The sequence below is a fragment of the Rhinolophus sinicus genome, chromosome 18, assembly GCF_057876585.1.
Source record: "Rhinolophus sinicus isolate RSI-liver-muscle chromosome 18, RSI-T2T, whole genome shotgun sequence".
NCBI lineage: Eukaryota > Metazoa > Chordata > Mammalia > Chiroptera > Rhinolophidae > Rhinolophus > Rhinolophus sinicus.
Window position 1 is genome coordinate 4,635,821 of NC_142518.1, and position 17,221 is coordinate 4,653,041.

Here is a 17,221-nt window from a genome sequence, read left to right on the forward strand (position 1 = left end):
GCCATTTGGTGCTATCTGTGAACAGGGCTATAATTTAAATACGTTGTTAAAAGACAGGGTTATCTAGACTATTCCCACTGTGGTCGCGGTGTTTTGCACTAAGGTGCAGACAAACAGAATTCCATTGCAATATTATTGTAATAACCAGTGGTATCTTCCAACTCCCTGGCCAGGCTCAGAGCAACCCTTCTTTGTTGAGTCATCAACCATTTCCAGGCCATGGGAAATCGCAGGTGTTATTCTCATAAGCAATCAAATTCTTTAATGAGGATTTTCTTTCTCCACTAACAGGTACTTTAGGAGTAGGTGTATTTTTACTTTTTTTTTTTTTTTAATGAAACATTGCTTATAAATTTCACACCTTTCCAATGTGTGGCACTGGTTAGTTTCGGGGATGGTGGGTTTGGTTCTGGGATTTAACACAGTATTGGGAACTGGAGAAAGATGAGGGGACCCAGACGGAAGGAGGGCACTGTTGAGCTGAACCTTAATAAAAACAAGGTGTGGTGTGGGGAGACAGGAAGAGCGAGATCTCTTCACAGGGAGAATGTGGGTGCCCGCTGACCAGGTTGGGGGGACAGAGTCCCAGAGAGCAGTTTCCAGGCTCTCGGCCTCATGTGGGGAGGTGCTGGCTGGGGTAGTGAATGACCATTGACTGTGACTGGTTGGCCATCAGCTATAACTGGTTAGCCAATTGGCTACTGATGTAACTGCGGGACTGCGTTGATTGCTTGGTTGGTTGGCAGGCAGAGAAGTGAATGACGGACTGCAGATTGTGTGGCTACTACTGCATGTGTCTTGCCCGGCCGCCAGCGAGAATATAGTGGTGTGACTCCCCTATCTATGGCTCCGTGGGTGTTCCTTTTTGGCCTCACCATGTCCTGCGTCCTTATGTGGGGAGCGGGACCAGGGGCCCCACAGGCCGCCCCGCACGACACAGGTACATGGAGCCACGCAGCCACAGGCTGGGGAAAGTGTTCCAGGCTGACAGTAGGTTAAAGGGAAACGCGGTACCACCGGAGGACAGCAAGCAAGGGAGCACATAGTGGTTTGCAGAGCACCCCCCAAAATACGTGCCCAAGTCCTAACTCCTGGCACCTCAGAACGGGGCCCTACTTGAAGTAAGGGCTTCTGCAGATGTAATTCAAGAAAGGATCCTGAGATCATCCCAGACAGCGTGGGCCCTACATCGCACAACTGGTGTCTTACAGGAGGAAGGAAAGGGAAATTTACGACACAGAGACCAAAAAGCCCACGTGAAGACGGAGGCAGAGATTGGACAGGTAAGTCTACAAACCAAAGACGGCTGGCAGCCACCACAGAGGGGCATGGGACGGACTTTCCCCAGAAGCACTCGAGGGACCAACGCTGTCCACACCTTGATCCCAAGACTTGTAGCTTCCAGAACTACGAGCGAATACCTTTCTGCTTTTATCACCTGCCTACTTTGTGGTTATTTGTTACAGCAGCCCTCGGAAACTAATAGAGTCATGGGATCAGATTTGCCTTGGTGCAGGTGTTACCTGGAAAAGACAGGCAGCTGGGCCCTAGAGATGGAGGAAACCAGGTGTGCACGCAGATAAGATTCTTCATTGCCCAGTTAAGAAATGAACTTTCCAGCTAATGACCTCTGTCAGACAAGGTCATGTGCTACGGGTGCGCAGGGAGAGAGGCGTGATGGTTTGACGCAGCTGGGACCGGAGGATGGCAGATTGCTGAAGGGGCACTGGCAGAATTGCTTGCTCTCATGAGGGTCCCGCTGGGGGGGAAGAACCTTCTTGGCAGTGATGTGAGCTGCTCACTCCATTGTGCAATTTTCTTCCAGCAGCCATAGGCCGCTTGGATGTGGACTGAGGACGGCAGATGGCTACACCGTTTCAAGACCAGGCTTCCCCGAGGAGCAGGACAGAACGTTTCGGCTTGTTTCCAATCGGAGCTCTGTTGGACTGACCGACTTCCATAAATTCACTACTGTAAACATTGGGTACAAAACAATACTCCCGAAGGGATAAATATACTGGGGGGCAGTCACATGCTGCAGCGTGCTACAGCAGAGAGGAATACCAGTGAACGTGGAATCAGAGATGCAAGATACACACACACACACACACACACACACACACACACACACACATACACACACACACACCACGACGCGTGCAGTACGATCCCATTAATACAAAACTCATCCTGTTTAAGGGAGCATGTGTGGAGCGGCACTGTAGAGAAAAGCAAGGAGAGCATTACCCCAAAAGTCCAAACAGTGGTAACTGCTAGTGGGGAAAGATGGACGGTGATGATGGGGGCACCCTAAGCAGACGGAAACAGTCTCCTGCCTGACTTGGGTGATTACTGGTTGTTCCTTTTCTGTCATTCATTAAAATGTGTTTACCTTACATGCACTTTTATGTCCACAGGTCATATGTCTTAATACAAAGTGAAAGGAAAGGAGGTAAATTCTCTGTGACCCAGTTGCATTCGATTTTCATTTTAATTCTGTACAAAATAGAGGTTAGTATTTGAATAAGCCAGGAAATTTTTTTTTCGGTGGCAAGCATTAGCAACCCAAATCAAATTTGGCTAAAATAAAAATAAAAAATAAAAAAAAGGAGGGGGGAACACATTGGTACCTATAACTGAGTTGTTCACGTGTAGCCTTCAGGCTTGGCTAGATCCAGGTGCTAAAATGCTACTGCATGGGGTCTGTCTCTCTCACTCCTTGGCTCTGTGTTTCTCAATATTATCAGTGCTTGTCTTCAGTCTCAAGAACTGATAAAAATGGACTTATCATCACTAGGTTCAAGGCTACCACCAGCTTAGCAACAACAGGAAGCAAAGAAAGAAACAAACAAACCTCTTTGTCAGTAATTCTAGCAAAAGCCCACCTCGGGCTGTCCCTGGGGCATCATGCTTCACACACTCTTCCCTGACCAGTCCCTGTAGCCAAGGGATGCGAGTTGCTGTGTCAGCCAGGCCTGGTCCCCGGGGTGTCCCCTGAAGCGCTGTATCACAGGACCTGAGAGTGACAGCCAAGTGTTCCCTAAAGAAAACTTCACTTGTTTTAACAGAAAGCCGGGTGTGGACACAAGGACTGATAAAACCCACCGATGTCCACTATAAATGTTTCCTTTGGTGCCATCACCAAGTAGCAATTTCATTTCCTGTATGTCAGACACCTCCCTTCCTTTCCAGTCCTCTCCCAAATAAAGACCAAAGGCAAACAAAACAGACAAACAAACAAACAAACAAACAAACAAAAATGAAGAATTTAAAAGGAACCAAAAGGACTGAAACAATGAGTAAATGATTCCATCTTCCTCAATCTTGGGCTTCTCATGAATTACCTACTGGAAGCTTGGACCAAAGCGTTGCACCAGCCCACTTACATACTTTCTAGTGACTTTCTGATAATAGACTCCCGCTGGCATGGGTCAGAATAGAATGTGATCGGACAATGAAGAGGGCCAGCCAGACCCAACTCCCTCAGCTTTCGCCCCGTGACCAGGAACAGAGTAGGGTCCTTAAAGCGAGTAAGGGGGAGATCATGAACGCTTAGGGAGTGTCCAAGACACAAACGGATTTCCCCCTCAGGGAAAAAGACCAACGCTGCCTGCCGCTGACCAAGCCAGCCAATGGCTCCAGGACCATTCAAGATGACAGTGAGCAAGAGTATCTCCATAATTACGTCTGTGGATCACTGAATCCGCTAGGCTCTGCCGACACAGCAAGGCTGGACCATCCAGGCTCGTCTGTGCAACTTAAAAATCATCCTGAGGTCCCCCACTCTTTCCAGCCACCCTGCAATGGACTCAAACATTAACACAGGCTGCTGAAACCAAAGCTCCAGCAGACTTTGTAGCCTCAGGACATCTCTTTCCTGGGAATGACTACAGGAAATCCACAGTAAGAAACCAGTGACGAGGAGAAAAGTCTGTTTCTTTTTTACTAATTACCAGTAACCGTTTCACAATAGAAGGGTTTGTGGCTTCTGTCACATAGATCAATGAAAATTAAATTAACATCTTGGAAACCCACTTGATGAGTCCTTAAGCATACCTCAGGCTCCCTCCTAGGCGCCAAATGCTATCGTAAGCCCCGGGGACGCAAACATGACTAAGACACAACTCCTGCTCAAAAGAGATTACTCAGGAGTAATTCATTCCTAGCAGTATGTTCAGATGACCCCCTCAGGCTGTGGGGAAATGGAATATAGAAGTAATCTCTTTCTAAAACCTCTCATCTCCCAGAAAAGAGAATTAAAAATGCAGCTGAGTAAACCACCATCCTTGTAACACCAACCATGAGGTCCCTCCCCTCCCCCACCCACTTCTCCCTCCAGGTCTGGGTGCAGGAGAGAAGCCAGCTGGTTCCCCACCCTCTCCCTCTTTGGGGCTGATTTGTATCACCCCGCCACCCCCCACAAAAAAAAATTCCTATGTTGAAATCCTAACTCCCAGTCTCTAGGAAAGTGACTTTTTGGAAACTGGGCCTTTAAAGAGGTGATTAAATTAACATGAGGTCACTAGGGTGGGCCCTGCTCCAATAGGACTGTGTCCTCCTAAGAAGAGGAGATGAGGACACAGACACACACAGAGGGACGACCATGTGAGGACACTGGGAGAAGAGAGCAGGAGAGAGACTTCAGGAGGAACCAATGCTGCCCACCCCTGCCCTCGGACTTCCAGCCTCTAGAATTGTGACAAATAAGATTCCTGTTGTATAGGCCACCCTGTCTGTCTGTGCAGCTTCAATACGGCAGCCGGCCCTAGGAAACTAATACAAACCCACCCACCACTCGGCTGTCAGAATGCTGAGACTCTTACAAAACTGCTCCGGTTTTCAGGATGCCCCCGTCCCTTTTTTTTAAACGCCCCAATTTTGAAAGCCCCAGTTAAAATGCAGGCGACATCTCCCTCTTTACACTGAAATGGTACAGCTTACTAAAACCTGGATGTGAGTAGGACCCCCCCACCCCGCATCCTGCAAACTTACGGGCGGGACCCAGACCCCCTCTTCACCTTGATCCCCTGTCCCAACCACAGAGAAGCCCCCACACCCTTTCAAGACACTGCACACACGGGCTCCTGCAAAGGGAGGTGGCGGCTCTGACTGAATCTGGCTTCACGTGCGAGTAACAGATTGTGAACTATCCACTTGCCAAGTTTTCCCCATGCCAGACCATTTTTAAATTACATGTGCACAGAATGGCATTCAAAGGACTTAAATATCTCCCAAGGGAGAGAGAAAGGGTAGAAAATAACCCATACAGCGCCCATAACACGGGCAAGCGCAGCTGATGCAGCTTGGGGTGGGTTTCCTTTTCCGGTGTTTGTTTGGGGAAGGGGTTTTTCTGGTGGCTTTCCTTGTTTTTTTGCCCTGGGGCTGGAGGAAGGGGGCAGGGCACAGAAGGGCACCCACTCAACAGGCCGCTGTTCAGGAAAGTCACTTCCAGACCAGAGGGGGAGGGTGGGGGGCTGCTCGGCTCCAAGTCTCAGGGTCTGGAAGGTGCGCAAGCTTTGGGGGGTCCCCGTGCCACGAGCCTGCAGGAAACTAGGCTGCCGGGTCGCCCAGCCTGCACCTCAGACCCCACCCCCTCCCGCTCGGTGGACAAGTGGTTTTAAAAAAAAAAAGATGTTTTTTTAAGCCGTACTTCCTGTTATGTTCGAGGAAGGCTTGGGCCGTTTTATTATTAAGCAATTTTCTTTCTAAGTTAACCAAAAGAAAAAAGGGAAAAAAAAGGCCACATTTCCACCAGGCTACGATCTGCCTTACCCAAGCATCCATGTTTTAAACCTCGTCTTTTCTTAAGCCCTTAATTAAGCCTTCCAAGTGCTCGCCTATGTTTAATTTGCATTCCGAAACAGAAAATCTAATGTGTTTTAACATTGTCTGCTTCAGCTGAAAAGGAAACTGTAAATTTATACAGTCTGGTTTAAAAAAAAAAAAAATTGGCAATTGCATCTTAATGAGTCTCTGGAATGAGGCTGGGCGGGGCCCCAACCCTCTCGGTCCTGAGCCTCCCCTCCCCCCTGCTCCGTTCCCTCCCCCTCCTGCTCCCTTCCCCCTCCTCCCCTGCTTTCCACCCCTCCCCCTCCTCCGCTCCCTCCCCCCTCCTGCTCCCATCCCCCTCCCCCCTCCTGCTCCCTTCCCCCTCCTCCCCTACTTTCCACCCTCTCCCCGCCTCGGCGCCCGATTGCTCTCCTGCTCCCATCCCCCTCCCTCCTCTTTCACCTCCCTTCCCCCTTCTCCCCTGCTTTCCACCCCTCCCCCTCCGCACCCTTCCCCCTCCCACCCCTCCCCCGCCCTCTCCGCCTTCCCGCCGCAGCCACAGGCTCCCTCCCCGCACTCCTCCACTCCCCCAAGGGCCCGGCTCCCCCAAACCCTGTCGGCGGGGGTTGGGGTGAGGCTTGGAAAGGTCACGTGGCCCCGTGCCCTCCAGGGCTGGGGAGGGGCGGCGGCCTAACCTGTTCTTTGTTAAGAGGTCACCGCCAGCGCCCAGTACCGCTGGGAAGCAGTTACCGGCGACCTCCGAAGAGCTGCGCACTCGCAGCGCCCGTCCCCTCCCCCTCGCCTGCTCGCTCTCCCCACGTGCTGCGCTCCCGAAACACTGCCCCAGCTCACCGTTTCCTCCCGGGCCCTGGGGGTGCTGCGGTCCTGAGGACGCTGAGCCGCAGGAAAGGGACGGCAGCGGGGTGGTGCTGTGAGGCCGCCGGCGAGGCCTGGGGATGGATGGATGCGGGGGGCAAAGGTGAAGGGGGCGCTCCTGGAGAGGGGAAAGGCCTGGGAGGTGGAGCCGGAGGGCCTCGGAATGGGAAACCCACACTTTTACGGGCTCTCCGTCCTGTCGCTGGACGCGGGAGGGTTTCTCTGAACGTATGTCTCTCCCGCCCAATAGTAAACCCCAGGGGGACCTCGCGGGAAGCTGGTCACCGTAAATGCTGTGCGCACCGGAATATCCGATGCCGCGTGAAACAAGCCTCCAGCATTGTGTAATCATTGCAAGAGGATTCCAGAGCTATCAGACACGCTGGGGGTCCCTTCGTAAGCAACCTGATGATATCTTTGTCCCTTTACTGTGGCTTTGCCACTCAGATGGGAAGGAATGTTGATTCTTCCTAATGGATAGCCAAGCACCGCCAATGTCCCGGCCAGGAAAGCACAACTTCCCAGAGAAGACCAGTTAATGTCTCATGACCTGCCTGTCGTTTTTTCTCTGTACAGAACATTTTTCCATCCCCAAATGGGAGGTGAATAGTAAAACTGGGCTCACACTGTATATAAATAGCTTAGCATTCTGATTTTGTTACCTAGTCTTAAAAATATTTTTCTGAGTCACTAAATAGTTTTCACAGGCATATTTTGAATGATGGCCTAAAATTCCACTGGATGGAATTTCATATGCCAGAATGTTGTTAACCATTCGCCTATTGTGGGACATTCCTCTTGTTTAACCCTTAAGAAATAGATCCTGAATTATTCCACCCTGTGGAGTGACATAAGTAACCTTTTTCACCTCAACCCTCACTGCAAGAATTGAATACACTTTCCACTCACCATGGGTAAGTGTGTTGGCTTTTCTCGTTTTGGATCGTTTGGATTGTGTGAAGCTTTCCAGTGTTAAAGCTAGAAAATGCTGACCAAGTTTCCAAGCATCACAAATATCTGAATATTCCCATCTTGGAAAAAGCCCGGGATGAGAAACTGTCTCCCAAAGCATCGCCTGCCGTGGATATCCGGCAAAGCATAAATGCCTATAGTGGGGAGTGGAATTTTCTCTTCTGTTATATTCTCTGCTAAATATCTAGTGTTTGTATGCGTCTGCACATTTTAGCAGGCTGGTGGGTAGCACTGATTACATATAAATTCAGTGGCTTTAAATTAAGGGCACAAATCTCCATGTGGCAGGACAGGATGGAGGCCTCTTGGTAAAAGCAATTGCCACCTGTTGATGATGGCCCTCATGGGCCCAGGTGATTGCCACCTGTTCACGATAACCTTCAGAGCCCAGGTGGTGGTGGATCAGCCTCTGTGATTCCCCCTTTTTGTGCCTGTCACAAGCAAAGCATTTCCCCCAGTTACTCCTTCCCACACTCCAGTATTGAATGTAAAAAGAAGAAATGCAAAGATATACCATTCCTTTCAGAAAGGGTCACCTTCATCTCCTCTCTTTGTAGTAAATGACAACTAATTCCAGGGTCATTCTTGTACCTCTTCAGCAGGTTTTTTGTGGATTTAATCAACAACTTCAGTGTTAAAATGCGATTGATCGCATCTATCTACCCAAGAGAAAAGAAACATCCGTCCCCTCAGACTCCTAGACGAATGTTTGAATGTTCGCAGCAGCACGTTTCCCAGAGCCAAAAAGTGAAAATAACCCAAATGTCCATCAACAGACACACAAAACCTGGTCCATCATACAATGGCACATTATCCAGCCGTAAAAAGGAAGGAAATATTGCTACATGCTACAATGTGGTTGAACCTCAGACTCATGCTGACATACAAAAGGCTACATAGTACATGATTCCATTTCTATGAAATGTCCGGGGAAGATTAACCAATAGAGACAAGAAGTCACTTAGTGGTTGTTTCAGGGAGGAGAGGCTTGGGGAATGGGTTCCTCGATTTTTCCGGGGGTGACGGAGATGTTCTAAAATTAGCTTGTAGTCAGGATTGCACAACTTGAAATATGCTAAGAAACAGTGCCACTGAATTATACCCGTGCAGTGGGTGAACTTGATGGTATGTAAATTACATCTCAATAAAACTGTTTTGTACTGCAATAGTGTAATAATTTTTTGTGGGACCTGTTTCCAAGCGAAAAGGGTCCCTAACACAGGCCAATTAAAGACCAGAGGCTCTCAAAGTAGGTCACCCTAAAACTAGCACACGCCACAATCCATCTGTGTCAAGCGCTGGCTTTTTCTTTGAGACATTTCTCTGCTTTCTGCTCCTACAGGGTCTAAGCCCCCGTCACTTTCTGTCTGTACTTGGGTCAGTCTTTCTGCTCTTTTCTGCCTCCCTTCATCTGCCAGACCATCCTTCCGATGGTGTGTTTCACCGCCTTTCCCACACACCCTGTGAAAGGATCCACAGATCCATCTCACTGGCAATGTATGAGGTTAACCCCCGATTTCTTGGGCTACAATCCCTGCTTTCCTTCTACTCAGCTCCCTAATGAGCTCAGCACTTTGGTCTTTCCTTCCCTCCAGATAAACCACCACCCCCAGGCAGAGGCACATTTCCCATGGAAACCTGGGACCCCCACGCATTTGTCCCAATCCAAACACTCTTGAAAGCATTCTGACCCTTGCCATGTGTGACAAACTCTGTCATTTCCTTGTTTATCCATTTTCATTTCATGTTTTCAATGCAGGTCACCACCTACTCCACTGAATTCACAACCAACTAATTATTTGAGCAACTGTCCGTCCATCCCTCCTTCCTAGTTTGAAAAATACAGGTCTACAGGGCATGTGAGGCAAACAGTGGAGATATTTTGGTTGTCACAAACAGGGTACGGTGGCGCTCCTGGCATCGAGCGGGTGGGGGGTCTGGCATCAGTGTCCTACAGGGTACGGGGTGGCCCCCATCACAGAGAATGGTCCAGCCCAAAGTAGGGCGAGGAAACGCTGATCTCAACTTGAGAAAAGTTTTCCGTATCCTCACCCACTCCACAAGTCTCGTAGTTAACACTTAAATAAAGAGAACACTCCGTCATAGATAGACGTGACCTTGTTCTTGCCTCTTCTTCCTGCTGCCCTAATAGCTTCATTATTCTTACTAATCCAGCACAGATAATGCAGGTCCCAGGCTGCATGAACGCAGCTGCCAACCATGTTGTCAATATTTTGCTGGGGGCTGATTTGCACTCACCGTGGAACTGCACAGAGCAGGGGTGTCCAAACTGCGGCCCGCGGGCCAACTGCGGCCCGCAATCCATTTTTAATCGGCCTGCAGCAAATTCCAAAAATATATTTAGTTTGCTTAAATAAACGAGGTGAGGCAATACGTACTTCACCTCGAGTGAGTGGCCCGGCTGTTTGTGTATTTTACCGCATATGGCCCTTGGTGAAAAACGTTGAAAAAAGTTTGGACACCCCTGGTCTAAGCGGTGTACATTGCAAAAGGGAAAGCATGATGGGAGAGGGCTGTCACCGGAATTGTCACTTCCTGTCCCCTGTTTCTTGGCACAGGGACCTTGAACCTCCTGCACTCACATCTGTCCAGCGCAGTGGACCAGAACTCCAGGGGTGCCATCCTGGGAATCTGCCTTTGTAACAAACACCCCAGGTGGCCGAACGCCCCTCCACACTGAGAACCAATCTAATGCCACCCCGCCCGTTGCTCTGCAATTGTCACCAACACCTGCTCCTCCCAGAAGCAGTATGAACCCCTCTGTGTAAGCGAGGGCCTGGGTGCCCCACCCCTGGCCCTGAGCTGCCTTCTCCAGCCACCTGGGTCTAAGGTGCACAGCGAGGACTTAGTGACACCCCTCCTCCACCTTCCCCACTCACCTGAGCCAGACAATGAAAAATACCAACGTCCTTTCGGTTCTGTGTTGACGCTCTTTGGAAATCCCAGCTCAAACTGTAAATACCTCATGCTCTCAGCAAACACATCCTGTCTTTTCTTAGGAGTTTTTTTTTTTTCTTTTAACTTGAAAAAATCCTCCACATGTAAAATGTTTCTGTTATACTCTCAAGACAGAAATTTGCTAATTTAGTCATTTTTTTCTTAAACAGAATTCTTCCACCGTAGGGACAAATATCTTTCTGGGGGGATGGGGGTGGGGGTTAACTTGCATTACATACTAAGGACATGTGCTTCCACTTCTGAGTGTCACATCACTGTCCTGTCACTTCTGTTATATGAAGCCATGCACATATAATAATGACTTGTTAGCTCCGGGAGACTCAAGCAAAGGGACTAGGGGTTGCTTTATCAGTACATTTTTTTGAGGAAGGGTCCCACCTGCCAAAACTTTCCCTGCCTTCCCTGACATTTAAATGTTGCTACAGGCGATGTGTTGCTTTTAGTAGTTAAACTACAAATCCATTTTGAAAGACAGGAACGCAAGGAGTCCTGAGTGCAAAAGCGATATGTTTAGAGCCAAAGGGAAGAAACGAAAAAGGTGGCACAGATGACTGCTTCGACGCTTTCGTCAATTCTGCAAGATGGTGATGGTGTTCGATAACCTGGCAAGAGTTTCAGAGAAATAAATGCACAGGAAGGGAAACCCACTGCACGCTAACGGGCCCATGTTTTCACTGTGTAATGTCCCACTGCCTTCAGGGTCCTCAGAGCCACGTGACTTAACAGGGATGCCCCAGCCACCTCTGTCCCATCATCCAGCAGACTTCCTTGCAGGTCTCACGGGACAAAGCTTTCTCGGAAACAACAAGTGGGGGGAGGGGCAAGGAAAACCCTTGGTTCTTCCCCAGAGTCTCAGTGCAGCTGGTCTTTCCTTTTCTCTTCCCTGTCCCCCTGGCTTCTTGTTCTCCATCATTATTTTGAGTCAGCAAAGAGGGACTGTCCAGAGGTTCGGACGCAGCCCTCGTCATAAGGTGAATAAGCAAAAGGCAATAACCCGTCTGCTCTTTCTGTGAAGAAATCTTTGCTTGCTTTGAGGATGCGCTGTTCAAAGGGAAAGACTCCTTGGAGAGGCTCTGGATAAGGAAGAGACACAGAGTGCACCAATTCAAGGTCAGGCCGAGCTGGTTTGTCTGGCTTGCTTTGGCAGCATGGCCCCCAGGTTCTCCAGTAAACCCTTGGCCGTATATTAGCTGATGTCCCTTTGTACAGAGTCACTTCTCACAAGGACCTGGGGATGCATGGGAGGGAGCATCAGTCAGCCAAGGACGGCGGCCAAAAATAGACCACTTCCAAGGCTGCAGAGAAATTGTGAGACCAATGGAAAAGCACTGGAGTCACACCAATTAACTCATCCATGCCAAACAGTGGGCTGTTCTCGGTGACAAAACATGCATGCCTGTTGGGAATGACACAAATACAAACCTCTCTGCTCCCCTAGACTAATATTGTTTCTGCATGTCCAGCCTGTGGCCGCTCGTAGCCGGGGTCCCTGTAAACAGTTATTGGGGTCTGAGAAATGGTGCCTGTCAAGCTGCCCTCAGCTCCGCAGGCTCCAGGAACGCAGGTGAAAGGACCTAGTTGGCAGGTAGTGACAACAAAATCAAGCCAAGTGAAGAATAATTGTCCTTCTCTTGACTTCCTCAAAAGCACAAGGTGTATGCTCAAGCAAAGAGCAAACGCTAGCAAACAAACCCAGTGTCTGTGATGACGCAACTATTCAGGATACACTGAGTGCCTTCGAACCAACGGCATTATTCACCTAGGTTTTCACAGTAAACAGCAAAGGGCTATGCTAGGGATTGAGGGAGGGGGCACAGGGAGGGTGCCATTGGGTAACTTTCTGGAGAGATCTGCAATCAGTGAGCTGCAGCACAAACAACAAAGCATCCTCAGGGGCAAAGCACGAACCCCTTCCCATCAAGGTTACAAAAACTGGCGTCCCCAGGCCAGAAGACCTTGGGTCTCAGAAATCCCTTTGCATCTGGCATCTGGCAGGGACCAAGGGTCCCTCAGAGCCTGGGGGCACAAACTCAGGACAAAGGGACTCCCTTAAAATTTCATCCCATTCGTGCATACTCATCCCAGCGTCTCTGGAGTTACGGCTCAGTGGACAAGAGAGACAGGTGGAGAGGAGACAGGTAAGGACAGAGGAAAAGACTGGCAGGTAAAGAGTGACATTTCTGGGGTGAAGAACATTCCAGGTGAGAAGGTGATGGAAAGCGTCGCTTCCTAGCAGTAGAAAAAAGATGTCATCAATAGTATAAAATGCCACCATTTGAGGAACAGTAAAGGGACATATGTACAAATCAGGGTAAGCCAGGTTCTCAACTGCACCACCAGTGACATGTGGGGCTATGAATTCTCTACTGGTGGGGGGCGGGTGTGGGGGGCTATCTTGTGCATAGTAGGATGTTTAGTAGCATCACTGGCTAGATGCCCTACTAGGTGCCAGTACCATCACCCCCACCCCAGCTGTGACAACCAAAAATGCCTCCAGAGACAATTCACTTAGAGTCACTGGGGGGGGGGGGGTCTGCTTCACACAGTTGTTTAGGGATTAATCATGGGTTCTGCCATCTACTGGGATCTGACTTCTGCGGCCTAACAGGGAAGAAGAGAGGGGAGGGAAGGTCGTTTGTAAATGCCCTGTCCTCCTCTCAAAAACAGTTTCTGGAAGGAAATCGAAGCATAGAAACAGTGGTTGTCACAGGGGAGGGGACCCGGTGCTTGAGAGATGGGAGAGGGCAGGAGACTCGCTTTTCACTGTTTGGACATTTTGCATTTTGTGCCATGAGCCTGCTGCCTAGTAAAAAAGCCTGAATTTTGTTGTAAGTCATCACTAGGAAAAGAATAGAAGCTCAATGTACACCACCCATACACATAAACGCTTCCACAGGGGTATGTGACGTTGCTTGTGTTACGAAGACCAGAGTTCTGTCTGTGGAGGGATTAAAGGTGCGTCTCAGACTGAGTTCAGCGGCTCAGGCTTTCACTAACTCAGTCGTATCTGCCGCTGTCGATCAATCTCGACGCTTCCGTAGGTAACAGGCCTCCGTCACCCTCACGGTAACTGGGACCACAACATGTCTCCAGGAAAACGTATTATGGAAACAGCTCAGAATGATTTGATTGTAATTCATGATTGAAGCAATTCCATCAGAGTCTCCTCGTTTCTGGTTTGAAAGGTTCTTGCTATAATGTCCATTGTCATCGGGCTTGTTAAACATATTTGGCTTAAGGTTCATAAACAAACAAGCTAGTGAGGTTCTCATTAAAGGTTCACAGTTCTGAATGAGTGAAAATCCCCCACTACAACTCTCACACCCGCTGTCTGTTCCTTCCCTTTTGGCCTGCAGAATGCAAATCCTAGGAGATGGCAGAGTTGTTTGGCATGTGTTGTTTTGTTTGCTTTTGCCATTATTTCTTGATGATCAGAGGCCCTCTTTCCTCCTGCCCCCCCCCCAGTATTTCCAATTAAATTGCTAACTACGGAGGAGAAATGCATCGCCTTTTATTGTCACAAGCAAAGGCTAACAACTTTGATTGCTCCGCCAAAGAGACTACTGAAATTGCCAACGTCAAAACATTTTTTTAAATATTTTTTAAATTAAGGATTTTTTTTTTGCATGTTTTTAAATCTCTGAAAATACTGCTGTTTTGGCGTCATTAGTAAATCACTTTCAGGTGACTACTCTGGTATGCTCACTAGATGAAAATGTGAGATCCTTTAGAAGATTCATATTGGTCGACGTTTTCTGCATAATAAAAGCCCCAATGCTTAATGACTAAAACAACCACCACTTATTTAGCTCCTGATTCTGTGGGTCAAAAGTTTGACGAGGGCTTGGCTGAGTGGATCTGCTGGTCCTGGCTGGGCTCAGTCATGTATCTGTAGTTAGCTGCCAGGTAAGCTGGACCTTGACAGCTTCTACGATATGGCTCATCTCTGCTGCATATAGTCTATTACCCTCGAGCACAGGGCAGAGAGAGTTCCAAGAGAGAAGAGGGGCATAAGGCCTCTTGACATCTAGACCTGCAACTGACACAGTGTCCCCGATGTCACATTCTACCCGCCGAAGCAAGTCACAAGGCCAGACCAGAGGCAAAGGGAGGGAAAATAAATTTCACCTACTGACGGGGTAGTTGCAAAGTCACATTGCAAAGGGGTGTGCATGCAGTTACGAGTGAAAGGTCATGGTCAGCCTTGCAGCATATTTACGTCTATTTCCCAAGTCACATCCTCCCATAGGGTGGTTTTAGAAGTTCAACCCTATAAAGATGAAGGAGGCAAGAAGAGGTGAAAACAAGAAATTTCCATTGGATTCTGATTTGACACAAGCCTTCATAGCTGAATGTACCATGTTTTGAAGCCATGAAAAGTTTGGCTACATATCTGTCCTCAAAACGTAACCTTGAACATCAGATTGCTAAGTTACTCGCAAAGCTACAGGTTTTGTTGCTTGAGAAGATAAGGACCCGTCTCCACCGCAGTGAAAATCACACACAATCAGCATAGATGGTGGTGCTATGACAATGAGAAACACCGTGATGTGATACAAGGCTTCATAGCTAAGGCTCATTGATGGGGAACAAAGCAACCTCATTATTTTTGAAGTCCATTCAAAATGCCAAGAGGGAGGGAGGTAAGCCAACCTATTTAAATGGGAAAAGAAAAAGAAGCCATAGAAGAGAAACATTACTTTCTAGGTCATGAGCAGGAGGCGTTAACCAATAATAAAAATCAGCAGCATCTTCCCGGTGACAACCAGGCTTCTGCCACAATTAAAAACGGCCCACGGCTCAGAGCTGGTTTCCGCCTTCTTTCACCCCCACCTACTTCACAAGACCAGGGACCCCTCTTCACACAGGCAATGCTTTTCTAAAACACCACAGGGGGCAGGAGAAGCACCACCAAATTACTTCCTCACCAGGTGGAGCACATTTTCAAGATATAAAAATATCCATTCCCTCAGCCCCAATATCTTTGGTGTTAAAATAATAAGAAATGCTTTTGGAGGTGGTGGGGATAGGTCTACATCACTAGACACAGCTGGGAGCCATAGCCCATTGAGTGGACTGACAATGTCTGAAGGAAAGTCAGATACGACGTAGAAGTTACATCACGGATCTTGAACCTGTCGATACCTTTCTTTTAATTAATCTAATACAGTAGTACCTTGGTTTTCTAACGTCTCTGTTGACGAACACTTCGGTTTATGAACACCGTCAACCCAGAAGTACATGCTTCAGTTTTCGAATACGCCTTGGAAGTCGACCATGTCACGTGGCTTCCGCTGAGTGCAAGATCCTGAGGCCGAGCCGTCGGCTGTTTTTGAACGTTTCAGAACTCGAACGGTCTTCCGGAATGGATTACGAATGACGTTCGAAAACCGAGGTACCACTGTAATTTATTGAGCATTTGGTATGAAAGAAGGCGTTGGGCTGGTTGTGGGTGAAGTAGAGAGATTGATAAGATGATCTCTTCCTCTCACGATTATAATATATCAGGAAAGAGTAGCAGTTACTAAGTAACAGTCATACAAGGTTGAAACAGAAACAGTCACTCCTCATTGTTCACGGGTCCTGTATTTGTAAACGTGCTTATTTGTAAATGTGTTTACTCGCTAAAATTTACGTGTAACCCCAAAATCAATGCTTCCGGGGCTTTTGCAGACATTCAGACTCACACACACAGCAGTGAAAATTTCTGAGTCACTTGACATGCACATTCCCAGCTGAGGTCAAACAAGGCCGGGCTCCGCCTTCCTGTTTCAGCTCTCAGACTGTAGACGCGCGTCTTTTTCACCGTCTTCTGCCATGTTTTTGGGCATCTGGGCTCTTTCTGTTGGTCATTTCACTGCTTAAATGACCTGCTGATGTTGCAGTGCTGTGGAGTGTCTCTAAGCACCAGAAAGCTGCGATGTGTCTTACAGAGAAACTATGTGCTTTAGATGAGCTTTGTTCCGGCCTGAGTTCAACATGAATGAAATCGGCTGTGTATTACATAAGGCGTCTCTGAGTAGGAGCACACAGGAGACAGGTTATATACGGATCAGTTGATGAAAAGGTTGGCAGGAAGCTAGCCCCGCGTTTCCCCTACGAGCAGCGGTTCAGGATTCACTAACTCAGCGTTTACACTGACTTTATAGAATATCACTACTGCGAATGAGGAGAACAGGCTGGATTTGTTAGATGAATGAAACAGGGGACGTGTGTCACAGGAGGGGAGGTAGCTAAGGTGCTCTGAACATGCAGAGACAAGATCTGGTGGAATGAAACAGGACGAGTTCGTTGGCGGAGGAAACGCGAGCTGAGTGGTCCAGGGCTCAAGTCACCAAGGTTGGTTACGCAGGAACCGCAGGGAGGCACAGCAAGAGCAAAATCAGAGCCCTGGCAAACCTGGGCTTGTAATCCCCAAAGGCACAAGTCCCAAGGTCAGCCTCTCTGAGTGTGAAGGGCAGTTCTGTAACGCCGGTGGTGTGACGTCGGATTGGGAACTCAGTTTCCAGGCAAGTGGGTCGATGACAACATACATCTCCTAAGGTTGCTGCGACACTAAAATCTGTTACATTTTCATCAAGAGCCTTCGCCAAGAGTCTCGTGCCTGCCTGTGTAATATGTCCAA

The 17,221-nt window shown here is 48.5% G+C and overlaps 1 long non-coding RNA gene across 1 annotated transcript; it reads right to left on the reverse strand.

The window, feature by feature from the left end:
* Nucleotides 1-311: 311 nt before the first annotated feature.
* LOC141569542 (uncharacterized) lies at nt 312-6,526 on the reverse strand. The gene is made up of 2 exons (XR_012493261.2): nt 6,465-6,526; nt 312-1,971 (listed from the first exon to the last, which is right to left on the reverse strand). It is a non-coding gene; the product is annotated as an uncharacterized LOC141569542 (long non-coding RNA).
* Between the last annotated feature and the right edge of the window lie 10,695 nt (nt 6,527-17,221).